The sequence below is a fragment of the Hyperolius riggenbachi genome, chromosome 9, assembly GCF_040937935.1.
Source record: "Hyperolius riggenbachi isolate aHypRig1 chromosome 9, aHypRig1.pri, whole genome shotgun sequence".
NCBI lineage: Eukaryota > Metazoa > Chordata > Amphibia > Anura > Hyperoliidae > Hyperolius > Hyperolius riggenbachi.
The window spans coordinates 43,154,584-43,169,426 of NC_090654.1; the positions used below are offsets into that span (position 1 = coordinate 43,154,584).

General features: G+C 45.3%; 1 protein-coding gene across 1 annotated transcript in view; it reads right to left on the bottom strand.

Annotated features, from left to right (window-relative positions):
* Nucleotides 1-13,398, bottom strand: part of LOC137531574 (uncharacterized) — a 28,434-nt gene extending 15,036 nt beyond the window's left edge. The window contains exon 1 of the mRNA XM_068251504.1: nucleotides 13,364-13,398. The gene's annotated coding sequence lies outside the window, so the exon portion shown is untranslated. The remainder of the gene's footprint in view (nucleotides 1-13,363) is intronic.
* Between the last annotated feature and the right edge of the window lie 1,445 nt (nucleotides 13,399-14,843).

Sequence of the window (14,843 nt, forward strand, 5' to 3'; positions counted from 1 at the left end):
TTATCTAATAGAGAAAAAAAATCGAAAATCTCTTTTTCAATCAATAAAAAATGATCGATTATTCAATTTTTTCAAAATTGAATTGTGTATGGCCACCTAGTCTGACACTTTGATCTGAAGACATTGATGCTATGGCTCACATCCAGTAACAGCGCCATCTAGCAGCAGCTAGTTTTCCTGTGTCTGATTACTGTATGTCCGAAATCGATCCTGTCAAGGAAAATGCCAATAGTCCGACATACATCATACCTCCCAACTTTGTGAGATGAGATCGAGGGACACTTAAGCCACACCTCTGCCACACCCCTAACCACACCCTCGACAACCATAAAGAGGTGTGTAGTCCAGGACTTCCTGTGCATACAGGAAAAACACAGAGAGACCAGGAGCCCCTTATGGTGTGGTATATTAATGTCAGGATCTGGATAAATACAAATAGATGAGGTACTCATAAAGGTGGGTTGCAAGACCAGAAACCACAGTATTGAAACAAGTGAGGAAATCCCGCCCCCATTCGGGTTCTTTGTTATAAATGTATGGGTCGCACTCCAGAAAAACAATTGTTTGGGTACACAAAACAAGGTACTTTTCCGTTAGCTGGGCACATCCACTAGGTGGCGATAAACTCCACCAGTTACATCTTTCCCTACTATCCATGGTGGCCTGGAGAGGGAATAGTAATTAACGCCAACTGGTAGTTGCACCCGGCTAACGGAATAGTACCCAAAACAACAATTGACAGCAACCTCTAATGGCTAGGGGGCTGTAAACAATATGACTGGGAGGGAGAAGGCGCCCCAAAATAACCATGGATGTAATAAATGTAAAACGGCTTACCTCTAAGAAGGGGCAATGCCAATATTTGAACAAACAGACACAAAAATGATAACGCGTTTCGCAAAGCACAGTCCGCTTCCTCAGATCAAATAAAGCAGTGTCTGAAAAGACAATATTAAAATACTTGATCAACTTAACATGTTCATATACTCATTTAATTTTACTTTTATGTTATGTTGCTCTAATATTTAATATTGTATTTTGGTGTATTGTACTAAGGAGTGTCTACATTGTTCATCTTTTCAGACACTGCTTTATTTGATCTGAGGAAGTGGACTGTGCTCCGCGAAACGCATTATCTTTTTTGTGTCTGGTCATTAACATTTCTTTCTAATATTGGCATTGCCCCTTCTTCTTAGAGGCAAGTCATTTTACATTTATTATATCCTTGGTTATTTTTGGGGCGCCTTCTCCCTCTGTGGCATACCATAAAGAGTTCATAACAAAAATGTTGTTTTATAAAACAAATCATTCTTCTTCTTCTATCCTGGTTTAATTTTCCTTCATATTAACATTTAAAAATAGGAATTATAGCAATTTAGGCTGCTTTTACAGTGGGACGTTACAGGCGCACGTTAGAGCAGCCTGTAACGCACCCCCACCGCACAGCAATGAAAAATCAATGGGCTGTTCACAGTGCCCACGTTGCTTTACATTGTAACGCTTCACGTCAAGACAACGTACTGCATGTAGTACTTTATACGCGGCTAAGCCGCGTTAGACTGTTTGCACATGCTCAGTACGGGTTTTTTTTTATTTTAGGGGGCGGAGAGGAGTCGGGGAGAGGCCACTACGTAGCCAGGCACATGGCTACTTGGCATTCACTGCACTTGCAGTGTTTACTCTTTGGAGCGGCCGCTGATTGGCTGGCGGGACCACGTGATGCGGAGAGCTCCGCTCACGTGGTCTCCGCAGCGCTTCCGACAGAGAAGGCGCACCAAGAGCTGCTTGTAACGCGGCTCTATGTAGCATCCTGCTCCAACACCACCAGGCGTTGCGCTAGGGGCATGTTATGTGCCCTATAATGTCCCCTAAACGCAACGTCCTGGTGTGTAAGTAGCCTTAAAGGATTCAAATAAAAGTTTAGCGTCAGTTAAATACATTTTTCAGTAGAGAAATACAAATATTTACACAGATCTGTGCATCAGACCTGAAAGAGGGACAAACGAGGAAGAAAGAGGGACAGAGGGATTAAGTTCCTAAAGAGGGTCTGTATCTCTAAAAAAGGGACAGTTGGGAGCTGTGATAGGATTGGAAAGGGTTAATAAACCCAAGGTAGATTAGCAGGATGTTCCCCAGAGCTTAGTGGATCATATGCTGACAGATGACATATAATGGGAGGTTCCAGTGATTGGCTTTTGCCTCCCGCGTGGTTACTGATAGCCACTTATGATGGTGTCAGGACACGCTGTGTAACTTCTCGTATTTGCTCGGCTGGACTCCAGTCATTGCTCTGCAAACAGTCCTGGGCTGTGTTACACAGACTAAGCAAACTCTTAATTCATTATAAATGTTTGGCAGAAGACAACAAATGATATGCGGGGGGAGGTTGAAATGTTTTTTCTTGGCAAGTGATTTCCAGTTCTGAACCAACCTTGTGCTTCATACAGCTCCTGTCAGCCTCAGTGTGCACATGGATTTCTCAACATTCAGGGCCGCAATGTAAGTACCAGCCTGGTGAGAGGGGCATCATGGGTAATGTTAACACTGCTCAGCAGGGGCGTTGCTAGGATCCTAAGAGATCAGGGGCACTTTTGGGCTCTCCAGCCAGAAAATGGGTGTGGACACGCAACATAATGCAGTTGTGGGTGGAGCCACATTTACATGATTTTAAACCGCGTCTAAGTAGGCCTGTCCAGCAAATTGTTGGGAGACATTCTCTGTAGCTGGCGATTCTTCCCCTAGCATCAGACACTAGGGTCTCAATTCATCATTGTCTTTGCGATAGCCTTTTCCAGTTCGTTAAATTACCGAATTCGAAGTGTATCTATTCATCAAGGTTTTTCCGGTGTGAATTCGATAAAAATGCGGTAACCATTCGGTAACGTGTCGATATTTCCATTTTACAGCGGTAATTTAACACAAGGCCATAAGATTCCCGTGGAATTGTGTGTAAAAAGGCAGTCCTTTGAACACCACATAGCAACATTCCGAATAGAGCTTAACACCTGGACCAGGATTCTGGAAGTGGCTTAGGATAATCCCACAATTTGATAGGAGCCTTTTCTGAAAAAATGTAGTGCAGCTAGCAATTTAGTTAACCCTGGCACTGCCTGTGTTCTCTTACAAGAGGATTCAAGATAAATGTCGATGTCCTGGTATAGCAAATAAATCCATTCTCTTGCAAACTGATGTAGTTCTAGACCTTATTCTTGCCCTTCTGCGCCTTTGAATCACTCTCAGCTGATACATAACCACTTCAAATGGCTCCATCTTCTCTGTCAGCAATAATCTGACAGGAATAACGACAGAGCAGTGAAGGAAATAACTAATCCTAAATGTAACGCTAAACCACGCCCACTTTCATTGTCATGAATTGCACTTTCTTCCGTTTTCTCGCATCATTACCGAATGCTCCCTAACAGCTGTAGATAACTTTGATGAATCCTGAAATCAACTTATCGAGGTTGGTATTTTACCGAGCTGTCCGTAACTGATTCGATAAGTCTTCATGAATCGAGGCCTATGTCTGCACAATCTGGAGACCAAGCGACCAGAGGTGTGTTCTGCCACCCGCTGCCTGACTCTGCCTGGGGGGCACCCCAGAATACATCCGTGGATCGTGCCACTGATCTTTGGGGCTAGCAACGCCTAGACTTCTTCGAACTAGGGATGATCAATGAGATGCAAATACTTCCACATTTTTATACAAATATATGCAGCTTGAAAAAGGACCAACCAATTTAAACCTGGGTTTAAACGGATTGGTCCATTTTCAAACTGCATACATTTGCATAAAAATTTCCCTCAATTTGCATCAACTCGGAAGAATTTTCATCTCGTGGATCATCCCTACTCCGCACACACAGATAACTGTCTCCACATGTTTTTCAGCGGAGCACAACTTGCACACCTGGTTATCAGGGTAGCCTACTTTTAAGCAAAGTTTGTGACACTTCTCATCGGTGGCTGGACAGTGTACTGGTGAAGGGCTCTACCTCTGACCGGGTTACCTGGGTTCAAATCTCTGCACTTCCTGTTCAGTAAGCCAGCACCTATACAGTAAGGAGTCATTGGGCAAGACTCCCTAACACTGCTACTGCCTATAGAGCGCTCCTTAGTGGCTGCAGCTCTGGCGCATTGAGTCCACCAGGAGAAAAGCCCAATATAAATGTTATGCCTCCAATATTAGGTAGCCTCCCCTCCCCAGTATAGATGGCCAGATGTGCCCCAGTATTAGGTAGCCTCCCCTCCCCAGTATAGATGGCCAGATGTGCCCCAGTATTAGGTAGCCTCCCCTCCCCGGTATAGATAGCCAGATGTGCCCCCAGCATTAGGTAGCCTCCCTAGTATAGATAGCCAGATGTGCCCCCAGTATTAGGTAGCCCCCTCCCCAGTATAGACAGCCAGATGTGCCCCAGTATTAGGTAGCCCCCTACCCAGTATAGATGGCCAGATGTGCACCCAGTATTAGGTAGCCTCCCCTCCCCAGTATAGATAGCCAGATGTGCCCCAGTATTAGATAGGTACCCGCCCTCAGTATAGATAGCCAGATGTGCCCCAGTATTAGGTAGCCTCCCCTCCCCAGTATAAATAGTCAGATGTGCCCCCAGTATTAGGTAGCCCCATCTCCAGTATAGATAGCCAGATGTGTCCTCAGTATTGGGTAGCCTCCCCCCCCCCCCATATGCAGAGCGTGTGGGAACACTCACCTGTCAGTTCCGCCAGGATTTCTCTTCAGCCTGTTGCATTTGCAATGCACCCCCCACCCCCACAAAACTTCAGTGGAGCACATAATGAGTCACAACTAGGGAGTGTCAGAGAGGAGAATCTGTGACCTTGCAAAAAGCTGAGATCCTGGCAGTGCTGAGAGGTGAACTGTACCTGCACGCTCCACATATGGACATCTTCTCAGCCTTAACTGAACAGCGTCTTTCTTCACTAATCTCTTACTACATGCGCCTCAGACCCTATTCCCTCTCATCTTATTCCCCAGGTCTCCTCTCCCCTCATTCCTGCTTTAACAACACTGTTTAACCTTTCCATCTCAACTGGCACTTTCCCTTCTTCATTTAAACAAGCTATCATAACACCACTAATCAAAAAACCCTCTTTAGACTCTACGGCCCTTTCTAATTACCGCCCAGTCTCTCTCCTTCCCTTTGCCTCCAAACTGCTGGAACGCCACATTTACTCAGAGTTGTCTAACTTTCTCTCTGCTAATTCCCCGTTGGACCCCTTCCAGTCTGGCTTCCGCCCTCAACACTCTACGGAAACCGTTCTCACTAAGGTTGCCAATGACCTCCTAGCTGCTAAAGCCAAAGGCAGATTTTCGGTACTAATACTCCTAAATCTGTCCTCTGCCTTCGACACTGTTGATCATACCCTACTTCTCCAGACCCTCTCAACACTGGGAATCAAGGGCCTAGCACACTCCTGGCTCAACTCCTACCAGTCTGGACGTTCTTTCATGGTCTCCTATGCCAATACCAACTCCTCTCCACGCCCACTGTCTGTGGGAGTACCACAAGGGTCCGTCCTTGGACCCCTCCTCTTTTCCATTTACACCCATGGCCTGGGACAGATAATAAGCTCTTTTGGGTTTCAATATCACCTCTATGCTGACAACACCCAAATTTATTGTTTTGCCCCAGACCTCTCCACACTACTATCAAAAGTTCCCGAATGTCTATCCGCTGTATCTACATTTATGTCATCCCGTTTCCTTAAACTCAATATGAGCAAAACGGAGATTGTGAGATTTCCACCTTCGCTCTCTGTTCCACCTCCCATTGTCACAATCAATGTAGATAACACCCCAATAGCATCAACCCCCAAAGCTCGTTGCCTAGGGGTAACTCTGGACTCTGAGCTCTCCTTTAAACCACATATTAACACTTTAACTACCTCCTGCTACTTCCATCTCAAAAACATTTCCAGAATCCGTCCCTTCCTTTCACAAGAAGCAACTAAAATGCTTGTACATGCCCTAATCATCTCCCGCCTTGACTACTGCAACACCCTACTCTGTGGTCTACCAAAAAGCAGACTGGCACCTCTCCAATCCCTACTAAACTCTGCGGCCCGTCTCATCCACCTCTCTTCTAGATCCTCTGAGGCAGCCCCTCTCTGCCAATCCCTCCATTGGCTACCAGTTGCCCAAAGGATCCAGTTTAAACTTCTCACACTTGCATACAAAGCTCTATACAAGCTATCGCCTCCATACATTTCCTCTTTAATCTCCAGATACCTCCCCGCCCGGACCCTCCGTTCCTCACATGAGACCCTTTTGTCCTCCAGCCTAGTCACCTCGTCTCACTCTCGCATCCAAGACTTCTCACGGGCTGTCCCTCTCCTTTGGAACTCTCTCCCTCAGCCGGTTCGTCATGCCTCAAGTCTGGAAACCTTCAAACATACTCTGAAAACACACCTGTTCAGACAAGCCTATAATTTGCTATAGGCAGCACTGAAGGCACACTGGCTCACCCACTAATCCTTGTGTTTCCTTCCTTTTTGTTTCCTCCCCACTACCCTCTAGATTGTAAGCCCGCAAGGGCAGGGACCTCCTCCTAGTGTTTCTCATACTGCCGTTATTTTAACATATGTACATGTACCAACCACATATCAACTATGTATGTATCTGTATTTACTCTATTCAATGTCATGACGGTACAGTGTTTTGTATTTCTTATGTATATTTGTTCCCCATTATTTGTTTGTACTATGTACAGCGCTACGGAAGATGTTGGCGCTATATAAATACAAAAAAATACAAAAATAATAATAATATGGACAGGCAATACATGGCACTCGGGGAATCACAGGTGAGCCCCCTGGGATCTATGCCCAGAGGCTGGTGCCTCCTGAGCCTTCCCCGGCCCAGGCTGAATGCGGGATATATAGACAGAATAACTGCAGCCAGCATGTAAGTGATGTGATGGGGATGGTGAGCAGCGAAGGCGGGACAGTGTAGACAGTACACATCCCTGATATATACACAATGCACTATACAGGCTGAGGTCTGGCCTGCTATGCTGCTCATCTCATGCACAGTACAGTTTCCTATTGTTCACAGAGCAAGCAGCCAGACTGGGGGAGCAGCTTTCACTTGTGGCTTTTATGCACTGTATACAGGACAGTCCGTCTCCATGGGAACAGCAACGACAAGACTTGTCTGGTGAGATCAGTACATTGAGTGAATATCACAGGGGAACCTGTCATGCAGAAACTATCATAATGGTCATTAGGGCCATTCATTCCTGACAACCTTCCCAAATACAAACACCTTGCTGGACTCTCTGCTGATCAGGATGTTCTGCTCTATGGGGAGGGGAGAGGACAAGCGACAGCGGTGAGATACAATATTAGCAATCGGGCACGGTTTTCCAGTAGGCCTTAAAGCAAACCTGAACTGAAAAGTCAGTCAAAGTAAACATACACACATCATACTGATGAGTAGACTACCTCCCGTGTAGCCTACTCAACAATCTCTTTCTCCTCTCCTGTGCCCTGTTTGTCCACTGTGATCAATGGAATCCACCATTTTAAAAGTAGCAATGGCCTAACAGCTTTTGGGTTGGCACACTGTTAAACTGTTACATTGTCCATTTGAGCTATAGGGAAACATGGACAGTACCTTTTAAGTTATAACTGACAGCAACTGATATATTTCAGTTCTGACAAGATCTTGTCAGAACTGGAAGGAATGTAGGAAGAAAATAATGATGAGCTTAGGAGGGGAACTGACATCAAGGTAAGTATGTAATATTCATCTGCATGCACATGTGTTCATTTTAAATCATTTTACTCCATTCAGGTTCACTTTAAAGGACACCCAAGGCAAAAATAAACTAATGAAATAAATTATTGAATCCATCTTCCTTCTCCTAAAAATGACCTAAGATATTCCACAGTTTTATTTTGTTTAAATCTACTTTTTATGTTTTAACTGTTTTGTATTTGCTGAATGACACATTTATTGAAGTATGCCAGAGCTAAAATCTATGACCTATTGACCATGTTTATCTCTTTCCTGCTCTCAGAAGCCATTTTCTGCTAGGAAAGTGTTTTATAATTGGAACTTCTTATCAGTGAGGGTCACACTGTAGTCACTTCCTGTCTGGGTCAGGACTGAGCCAGACACTTACATACCTGATATTTAACTCTTTCAGGCAGAAAAAGAAAAAAAAGCAATTAGGAGCATAGTTATTTGTATGCTTGGCAAGGTACATACATCTCATGTTACGTCGGGTATCCTTTAAGGTGACCATTAACGATACTATGTCATGGCCCATGTTGGTTTTGGATCACCGCAGTGATCGATCAGTCATGTCCATTAACGGCAGAAACCCAGCTAACTAATTTGACCACATGGAATGGAACTGATCCATTTTCATCTGAAGGGATTGGATAGCAGGAATTCAGCCTGTAGTGGGCACGACCAATCGTTTCTGATCAAATAGCACTTTGATTGGAAATGATCGACCAACAGTGGGATTGTATTGTTAATGGCCACCTTTATTCACTAACCAACTGTCAGTAAATGTGAGGGGGACACCTGTACACACTTAGAAATGGCTCGGAAAGGGATGTTGAGCGATCATTTCAGGTGACTTAGGTCGCAATTACGGATATGCTGATGACACCCAGCTATATTTGTCATTCAAACCTGATGTCACAGACCCTACTCCACAAATAAACGCATGCTTAGCTGAGCTTCAGGAGTGGATGAATAATAATTGGCTAAAACTTAATGCTGACAAAACTGAGGTTCTTGTTATCGAGGGCCAGGGCTCAACAGCAAAGCAGCTCCAGTCTCAACCAACACCGCTAAGGATAGGGAGCTCAGACCTGAACAACTCAGACTGTGTGCGCAGCCTGGGAGTACTGATTGATGGGAAATTAAGCTTCAGGAATCAAATCTCAGCTGTTGTGAAACATTCCTTCTTTCACCTAAGGAATATTGCAAGGATTAAACACCTAATTCCTTCAGAGGATCTTCCAACCCTAGTTCATGCATTCGTCACATCAAGGTTAGACTACTGCAACGTCCTCTACACAGGCCTGCATAAGAAAGACTTACGCCGCCTGCAATTAGTACAGAATGCCGCCGCAAGGCTGTTAACACCAACCCTGAGCTGACTCCACTGGCTACCGATAAAATGGAGAATTCTGTTTAAGATTGGCTTACTGACATTCAAATCCTTGCACAATCTGGGCCCTGGATACCTGAAGGACTTGTTGCAACTACATCACACCCCCCACAATCTTAGATCAAAAGGACGTAACACCTTGGTCACCCCCAGAGTCCACCTCAAAACCTTTGGAGACAGAGCCTTTTGTCATGCTGCCCCTACACTTTGGAACTCCCTGCCACACCCAATCAGGACAGCCCCATCCCTGGAAGCATTTAAGTCTAAACTGAAAACCTACCTTTTCAGTCTGGCATTCATGAACATCTGACTGACTATCTCCTCTGTAACACAACCCAGCCTGAAACCCTGTATTAATCTGAGACACAGCTATGCGCTTTGAGTCCTATGGGAGAAAAGCGCTTTACAAATGTTATTGTATTGTATTGTATACAAATAGGGAAGAGACAGAATTACAAACTAGATTCACTAAGGGTTATGCAATAAAAATAAAGAACACAATGTGTAAATATAAATGTAACAAAGTTAACAATTAAGGTATAAAATAGACAACATAATATACAAATCTCAATGTCACAATTGTACAAGTACACATGGGAGCAGCTGTATCAGTATATGTGTACAATATATGCATATTATATTCACAAATGTTACATATTAGACTGGGGCTATGGTAGGATTAGACTGGGAGCTCCTCTTGGGCCAGTCAGTGACAGGACTATGTACTCTGTAAAGTGCTGCAGAAGATGCCAGTGCTATATAAATACATGTCATAATAAAAATCAAGATTTCAGAATACAATTCTAAACAAATGGCTGCATCTGTCTAAATCACTCAATTATTTTCAAACTAACAGTTGGATTTCCTCTTTAGAGCCCTAACAGCTTCTGACTGTGAGGGTATGATGGGACTTGTAGTTTCCCCACACTCAGAAAAGCACCATACCAGTTGATTCTGGCAAGCCACTTTATAAAGAACTGGTCAGAACACAGACAGGCTGCGGCCTGCAATATCTGACATGTTTTGCTCTGTTGACTTTTGCATTAACGTTGTGATCTGATTATTTGACAGCCTTTATTGTAGGCCATTCCTCCCAGCAGCACAACAGGTTTGAGGGACAGGAACATTTATTTCTGTGTGGTAGACGTGACCTCACACCCTGTTTGCTATAAGCTTAACGTATTAAAAGGAACAGTGGAGAGGCCACAGACAGTTAAAACACTTTGCCTTCATTTATCATACACTGTGTGACCTTCATCCAATAGCAACCACTTTAACGTGCAACCAAATTTTCCAGTTCAACCTTCAGTTCTTCGGTCAGCTCAGATGGTAAAAAGTCCCACATCATTTGGGGTAAATCATCTGGGAGTCCTGGCCTATCAGTGGCTGAGCTGTCACAAGGGTGGTAAATCAGAGGGATGTTTACCCATGGCCAGGCCCAGGCAGAGGCTGAATAGGCTCCAGCCTCTGGGCACACGGTTGCAAGTCTGCAGGGAGGGGCCACAACATCTATCCTCCCTTCCACCCCTTTGGCCCCCCTCCTACCACTGGATGGCAGTGTGTGTGCTACACTTTAGTGCACACACTCACCTCCTCCAGGTTCCAGGGGCTGGAGGTCTTGTCTGTTTTCTAGGTAGTGTCACTGCTAGTGCACAGTCGTAGAAGAAGGAGGTACAGAGCCGTGACACTACAAAGAAGACAGATGGGACCTCCGGTGTCTAGAACCCGGATCAGGTGAGTTAGTGTTGCCTGTAATCATAGGCCACTGCACTCCGGGGATGTGTGTGTGTGTGTGTGTGAGAGAGATGTTAGAGAGCTCATCCAGCTACTACACTGGTACACTGGGGAGGAGGGATTAGGAGCACTTCTGGCTACTATACTGGGGAGTTAGGGGGAATTAGGGGCACATTTGGCTAGGATACTGGTGACACGTTTGCTACCTATACTGGGGTGCAGGGCTGTGCAGGGGCGTAGCAATATGGGTTGCAGGGGTTGTAATCGCAAGGGGCCCTTTGGCCAGAGGGGCCCCAAAGGACCCTCCCTAAACTGTAGTATTAGCTCTCTATGTCATAGGTACCTACAGGTGCCCCTTAGCATTACGTAGCTAGTGGAACCTCAGTATGAAGTAGTTAGAGGTGCCCCTGACTAAAGGGAGACCTCATCAGTGGAATGCCAAAAGCCGGGTGAGTAACCCTTAATTGACAGTCTCATCAGGACTCTGCACAGGGAAGGAGGAAGACACTCGGGGAGGGGAATGAGCCGCCTTTCCATCTTCAGGCCCCTATGGGCACATGCCTACAGTGCCTTATGGTAAATCTGGCCCTGATCACCGTGTACTGCAGGTCCAAGCTTGTTGGTGGATTTTTTTTTTTGGGGTGCCAGCATTGGACTCGGGCTACACAGGGGAAGCCTCTTTAGGATCCAGAGGCTTCACACTCCTGAGGAAAGTACCCCAGGTAAGTGTCACATAGATTCTCTTTAAATCTTGAATTGATGATCCAACATTCTCCGTGCTGCAGCGCTGAAGTGAATTGAGCCCCCTTAAAAACTCCTTTAACTACTTAAAGACCACCCCACACCAATGGGCGTGGTCGTGGCGGCAGCCCCAGAACAGCCTAACGCCAACTGATGTCGAGTCATGGGATTTGCAGGAGATCGCGCGCAGGCTGCGCGCGCATCTCCTGCTTCAGAGGCGGAGCTCCGCCCCAACTTCAGTCTCCGAGCGGCAATTGCCGCTCGTGAGACTGTTAGACGGCGAAACCGCCATCTTTACTGAGGACTGTACTGAGGACAGCCGTGTGACACGACTGTCCCCCTGGGGGACTCAGAAGCAATCCGCTGTGATAGGCTGAAGCCTATCCCTGTGATAGGAAGACGGGGGGAGGGAGGGTAATTTTCATTATAAACAAACAAACCTAGGGTTGATCAGACCCCACCAACAGAGAGCTCTGTTGGTGGTAGGGTTGCAACGGTATGAAATGCCATGGTATGATAACCGTAAAAAAAAAAAATACTACGGTATGATGGTACACGGTATTAAACAATTATTTGGACCCCAGCCCCACCCCCACCCCAGTAGTCGTTGCCCGCACCATAGGTAGCCAGGGATAAGTGTAGGCAGGATTGATGCCTGCAGTATAAAGAGCCAGGGATAGGTTTAGACAGGATAGGTGCCTGCAGCATAGGTAGCAAGGGATAGGTGTAGCCAGGATTGGTGCCCGCAGTAGAGAGAGCCAGGGATAGGTGTAGCCAGGATTGATGCCTGCAGTATAAAGAGCCAGGGATAGGTTTAGCCAGGATAGGTGCCTGCAGCATAGGTAGCCAGGGATAGGTGTAACCAGGATTGGTGCCCACAGTAGAGAAAGCCAGGGATAGGTGTAGCCAGGATTGATGCCTGCAGCATAGGTAGCCAGGGATAGGTGCCTGCAGCATAGAGAGCCAGGGATAGGTTTAGCCAGGATAGGCGCCTGCAGCATAGGTAGCCAGGGACAGGTGTAGCCAGGATTGGTGCCTGCAGCATAGGTAGCCAGGGATAGGTGTAGCAAGGATTAGTGCCCGCAGTATAGGTAGCCAGGGACAAGTCAGGATAGCTGCCCACAGTTTAGAGAGCCAGGGGGAGTGCAGCAGCAGCAGGGGGTACAAAATAAATACTCACTTGCTGGCAGCTGGGTCGTCCTGCACGATGTACTAGCTTCATTCTACTTCCTGTTCTTGCATCATCTCCTTGTAATAGCATCCAGGGGACACTGTTTCAGGGAAATAGGACAAGAACAGGAAGTACAATGAAGCTAGTACATCGTGCAGGACGACCCAGCTGTCAGCGAGTATTTGCTTTTCCTCACTGCTGTTCGTTCGCTATGTCACTGTGCCCCCCGGTAGCCCCACCACCGAAAACCGGTAAAACGAGAGATTGTGCATGGTAGGATTACCATGCACAAACAAACCACAGTATATCGTCATACCGGTATACCCCGGCAACCCTAGTTGGTGGAAAGGGGGGGGGGGGGGGGGAATCACTTGTGTGCTGTGTTGTGCGGCCCTGCAGCTTGGCCTTGAAGCTGCAGTGGCCATTTTCACAATGTGCCTGGTCTTTAGGGAGGGTTAATCACTGTGGTCCTCAAGTGGTTAAATCTCCTACTGGGGTTTCCCATTTTTCCATTAATATGGTCCAGTAAGAATCCTCAGCAAGGTAGGACTGTATTAGTGTCCATTACCTGCAAGTAGCTCTGTTAGAAACAGCTATGCCATGTGGCTGTTTCCAGTATTTCAACTAACAAAAAGCAATGCCAGCAGCCAGGAAGCAGCACCATCTAGAGGTCAATTAACACACTGCACCGCAATTTGCCAAAAGGGAGCTTCAATACTAACAATATCTTAATAACATAATTTTAAACAGAGGGATTTTAAAGATTGAATTTGCTAAAACATCTTTATCTTGTGTTGATTTCCATGATTTTGTTTATTTTTTTTTTTAAACTCTACCCACCCTCCCCTGCAACTATTCTGGATGTGTACCCCACCCCTGAAGCCCACCATACTCCAATCCGATGGTCTTCAAGCCAGACAGCTGCTAATTTTCCTGGGTTTAGCATCAGAAACACTTCCTGCATCTATATATTGATATGAAACCCGACCCTCCCAGTAATGTTTACTGTAGGCTGTTTAATTATGCACCCCTCTGCCCCAGAGCACTCTAATAGACCAGGGCCCATATGCAAATACATTTTTCACCCAGGTTTTCACCTAGGAGACAATTTTCAACTTCAAATAACTTTTCAGTACTTCGCAATGGGGAAATTACCAAAAAATTAGTAAGGCTAGGTGCACACATAGCAGAAACGCTAGCGTTTTATGCAGCAATGTTAGTCTATGGGACACAGCAAAAAAACAAAAACCCACAGAGATCTGCGATTTACAGTATACATTTTTAGAATGTTGGTTATGTTGCATATTATGCATGAACACAGGTAAAACGCACATAATGAAAGTCAATGAAAATCGCAAAGGTATGCGTTTTTCATGCATGTTCCATGCGTTTTTGCTTTAAAAAATAAAATGCAGAACCCCTGACAAGCCAAACCGAGTAAATTTTAACCATAGTTGGATATCGAATCTCCAACAAAGACCAGTGGATACCCTCTTACCCTATTATAGGTCGAAAATACTTCCTCTCTTGCAACCTCTACCTGTACACGAGTTAATACCTGTGACATATCATACATACCTGTTCAGTGTTTAATATGTACTGTTTATTCTCTTCCTGTTAATTTTAGGCCACACTCTGTACCACTGCATTTAACATTGGCATTATTGTTGGTCAAATGTAAACCTGCTTACCCTGATTTCCTATCTTAATAAAGAGAAGGTTTGAAACTAAAAAATAAAAATGCGTAAGAGAAAAACACGTATTTTTTTTTAATATGCGAACCGCAAATGCATTAAAATGCATGCAAAACATCTGCGGTAAAAAAAAAACGCTAACGCAAATGCAGCAAAAACGCACACAACAATAACATAAAACATGACATAAAACGCAGCTTTTCATGTTATGTGTGCACCCCGCCTCAAACAGTACCTTAAAATCATTTTGAGCATTTTCTTGCTTGCTGGTGGCATCAAAGGCATGTTATTGACAAGATGTGAAAAGAACTTGTTCGAGAAAACTGAGGAGAAAAAGTTACTTGCATGTGGACC